The sequence below is a fragment of the Triturus cristatus genome, chromosome 4_1 (assembly GCF_964204655.1).
Source record: "Triturus cristatus chromosome 4_1, aTriCri1.1, whole genome shotgun sequence".
Taxonomy (NCBI): Eukaryota; Metazoa; Chordata; class Amphibia; order Caudata; family Salamandridae; genus Triturus; species Triturus cristatus.
Window position 1 is genome coordinate 140,555,572 of NC_140585.1, and position 4,565 is coordinate 140,560,136.

The 4,565-nt window shown below is 47.1% G+C and overlaps 2 non-coding genes across 2 annotated transcripts; both read right to left on the minus strand.

Annotated features, from left to right (window-relative positions):
* Window positions 1-2,719: 2,719 nt before the first annotated feature.
* On the minus strand, window positions 2,720-2,792 carry TRNAK-UUU (transfer RNA lysine (anticodon UUU)). Its single transcript has one exon. It is a non-coding gene; the product is annotated as a tRNA-Lys (tRNA).
* A 1,261-nt stretch (window positions 2,793-4,053) lies between these two features.
* Window positions 4,054-4,125, minus strand: TRNAE-CUC (transfer RNA glutamic acid (anticodon CUC)). The gene has a single exon. It is a non-coding gene; the product is annotated as a tRNA-Glu (tRNA).
* Between the last annotated feature and the right edge of the window lie 440 nt (window positions 4,126-4,565).

A 4,565-nucleotide genomic window follows, 5' to 3' on the forward strand; every position in this document is an offset into this window, starting at 1 on the left:
AGGAACAGCTGGCCAGGACAGTTTACTGCCAGCCTCCTCTCTCTGGACTTGGCAGCCGCCGAACGGAGCAGCCCGAGGTGAGAGCTTCGAGCCCGGTGCCTCTGGGCAAACGTGAGTGACAGACTGCAGAAGGTAAAACAGCACAGTGGGGTCAGTGAGAAGGACAAACTAGTTACAAGCTCTATCAGGGATCTGAATTTGTCTGCTGTGACACGTGAGGGTGTCGTTTCTCATGTATGATTTTTATTTTCATGGTAATTATTTCTGGTTTCGTTTTCAGGGCGTAAACGCTAAGCAGGGCTACAAGTAGCAATGCAAAGGAAAACACAGGTGAGCTACCTACACTCAGAATGATAACTTAAGAGCTTCACCAGTACCTGAGGCATCACTACCGCGGCCCCTTGTCTTCTACACCTGTGGTTAACAGGAGTAAGAAAGAACAGTTATTAAGTAGGTCGCAGGTCCTCGTGCCAGAGAACACACACTAGGTGATTTAATGTAGGCGCGGAGGAGCCTTGAGTGCAGGTTTGTTGCTGTCCTGAATTGCAAGTTTTTAAAATATTCTTTTCTTTTGTAGTATGTTGGTATTTTATCTCTACTGCCCCTAAACTGTAGTTGTTTAATCTTGTACGTTCATATGTGAAGTGGTGTGTGTATATGCAGACATGAGTTTACATTTTAGACACAAACATTATAGATGGACACTGACGATTTTATATTTCAGTGTGTGAACCAGTGTACCAGAGGTCTTATTTCAGACAATGTGTGTGCATTTCAGAGTTTCAGACGACATGTGCAGATCTTAGGCATGTGCAGATGTGCTTCTCCGCTTTTTGGAAAGCCTTTTTGTGCACATCAATGGGGCAGACACACTGTGGAGAGTGCATCCATTCTCTCCTACTGAAGAACACATTCGGTGTTGTTCTCTTTTAGGTATCCTTCATGGGTGTGCTTCCCCCAGACACAAGTGGGCAGCTGGGGTGGAAATAGCCTGTGCTGTGTCGAAGCATATACAAGCAGGGCACTGGTCTTGGTGGCTTAGAGTGGGACACCAGTGGTTTCATTAGGGCTTCCAAAACGTAGCATCTATATAAAAGCACGGTGTGTATAAGCCTCTGCTCAGGATCACACATGGGCAGAACGTCAGAATGATTTCATCTGCCCGACCTACTGAATAAATATGGGGCAGTGGGCGGGTGGGACATATGGCATAAAAAGAAAATCTATCACTGACAGCGCATCAATCCAAAAGGGCTGCCAAGGATCACATCTCCTGTTCACCGTGTAGGCAGGAATCTATTTCATCTCACTTGTTTAATGCAGTCACTGCAGGGATTTCGGGTGAAACCAGAGGGAAACAGAACTGAGTCCTGCTTGGCACACTGAGAAATAGTGACGCCTGTATTATGGTGCCACAAGGTCACAACCTGTGACTAAAAACACTGTGAATACTCACATGGTTTAACCCCTTGGCTGCGGCAGGAATTCTGCCGCAGCGCTGGGGGGGTTTTGGGGGCAGCGCGGTGGCGTTGTGCTCATGACGGAGCCACTCCGCCATGAGCCACGGTTGAGCTGTGCTCATGACGGAGTGGTTCCGTCATGACTCCGCCCACTGCGCTAATCCCCCGCACAGGCGGGGAATCAGCGCAGCGTGGGAGGAGCGGCGGCCAACGGCCGCAGCATGACGGAACCACTCCGTCATGAGCACACGGCACCCGTGGCTCATGACGGAGTGACTCCGTCATGAGCGCTGAAGGGGTTAAAATTGTATTACACAAAATATAAGACAGAGCATTGCCCCTCCTGCCTATCGCGTGTCTTGCTGACTTAGCGCTCGTTTGCAGCACGCCTCCGATCGCATCGCTAATGAGATGCAAAGGAGGTGTGCCTGACAAGACTCCCTTGGGAAAATATTGCGAAGGCAGCTTCGCGATATTAACAAGGGAGGGTAGCGATTTTTTAAATCGCGTTAACTATGCCTTAACGCAGGAATTTAACGTCTGTTAAATTCCTGACTAAGGCATACTTAACATGGGGGGTGGATTTTGTGGCTAAGACCACAGGCCCTATCATCTAGGATATCGCCGTTTTCCACCATGGAAAACAGCGATATCCCAACTATCTCTGGAATTTTTATCGCCTCGGCGATGCGCGTTGTTAATAACGCGCAAACCGGGCGATAAAAAGCGACGATAATTTCATATCGCCGCCTTGTTAATATGCCCCTAAGTGTCAGCTTTTGCAATTGTATGTCACTGATAAGCGCACTGACACCATGGAAATGGCAAACATAAGCAATCTGAAAACTTGACAGCTTTGGGTAGTTTTCTTTGAAGCACCCCTTAATTTTGAGGGATGTTGCAACTGGAGAAATGACCGCCTAAAGTGCACGCCCAGAGACGCCGCTGCTTTACCGCATAAAGTACATCAGGTGCACTTAGTTTCTGTGCTTTGCGATTTCTTTTTGTTTTCACACGTTATGTGCATTCGCTGTAGCATTTCTGATGGCAACACGTGAAAGAAACGGGTGTGCGCTCTACTGGGCAACAGGTGGCGCTGCTGAGCCGTGTGTGACAGTCAAAACACCAGCGAGAGACGGCAGAACGAAGAACCGCACGAGTATTCGCGAAAAGTGAAGCGACTAGCTGGTCAAATAAAAAATAAACTCCCTGCTGTTTTCAAAAATAAATAAGAAAATAATATTAGATAAAAACACTACCGCCCGAACAGGGACTTGAACCCTGGACCCTCAGATTAAAAGTCTGATGCTCTACCGACTGAGCTATCCGGGCTTCTGAAAGAACGCTGCGTGCGCACTTTATACAAAGAGATATTGAACCACACGACATTATCTTTCGCGTTCAATTTTCCCAATAGTTTTCTTCCTCTGCATTGACAGGCTGCAGACCATGCCCACACACAGATTCCTTCCAGTTTCCACTGCTCCCTCCTGGTGCCTCTACCACTGCTCAGCAGTGAGCTTTAGTTTATGTTCGCACTGCCTGCTGCGCACAATTACTTAGTGACACCGCAGCACGCCCCTTCACTATCTGCCCTGTTACCACGTCCACCTTCATTGCTCTGGATTTATTTCCACCGTGCCAGGGCTCTCTCGGGCAGCTGGGTGTCCCTCGCAGTGCCCTCTCGTGGTTATTTCCCTTTTATCAGACACATTTTCTTTCGACTCACCCTCTCTTTTTTTCCACGTTTCAGTCTCCGTGTCTGGGACTGGGAAGCACTCTAGCCGCCAGCGCACTCTGTCACACGGTGGGAGTGAAGCATACGTGGTCTAAGGGCAGAGGTGTGGAGTCCTGTGGAAGGTGATGGGGCAGACGGGGCATAGAGGCGGAGTTGAACCACACAGGTAATGGACAAGAAGCCAAAGAGACGGGGGTCACAGGAGTAGTGTCCTGGGCGGTAAGGGTGACCCTTCTCGTCCTGGAGCCAAACGTCATACGGATGGGCGTTTAAACATATATAGCAGGAAACACCGAGGCAAGGAAACACAGGGATTGGCTGGAAAGTTGTATATGGTGGGTGGGGATGTTAAGGCAGGGGCGGAAGGGGAGATGCTGACCTGGACCGAAGAAGATTTATCGAAGGGTTGAGGCATATTACACGCGCATTGACCTCCTGTGACTGCTGCCCAGCCGGGGAGAGGATTTCTGCCAGAGAAAGAAAGAAGACAGGCTCTGCTGCCATTTTAATTAAAATAAAAAAGTGACTGAAAGTCTGACGCTGTTACCTCTACCACTCGTGTCAGGACAGACGACACAGACCAGCAGAGCTCTCGTCGCCATCGTATGGTTTGTCCTTGGACACTTGGCACAGTGACATACAATACTGGTTAAAGAACAGTGACAAACAGGAAACAATGCTCGTTCTAGTCTGTTTTCTATGTCATTAATGTATCTTAACTCTTCGCTATTCTTTCCCCTTTGCATGTTTGCTTAAAGAAGCCGCCACAATGTAGAAAATAAATTATTACCAAAATCATAAAGTAATTTAGCAAAACACTGCTTCAATAAATTATAATTGAAAGAAAATAACATCTTCCCTGACCGGGAATCGAACCCGGGCCGCGGCGGTGAGAGCGCCGAATCCTAACCACTAGACCACCAGGGAGACTGAAGAAATTTAAGTGACAAAGGTTCATATAGAAAGTGCAGCATACTGTCTCACTATCATTGCTTTGCTTGTTTTTTTATTATTGTTATGCTGTCTCACTATTAATGTTCAAGTTGAACACAAGTAAGAAGCTCATAAAGTGAAGTCACTTTTGTCAGAGTGATTCAATAAATGATTGATACTAAAACATGGTACATTTGTGCCACATACCAACAAACACCACCGGTTTTGATCTATGTGCTTTTCTATCCCCATTGCCTGTCCTCTGACACCAATCGCTTCGAGAAACGGAGGAGGAACGAGAAGAGAAGGTTATCCGAAGAAATGGAAAAGAGCGAAGTCAGATTTTTCACAATGTGGATAATGTGTTAACCAGGATACCATAAAATTAAAAAAATTCAGCAAAATAATTAAGCGTTCACGTTTTATATTTTAGG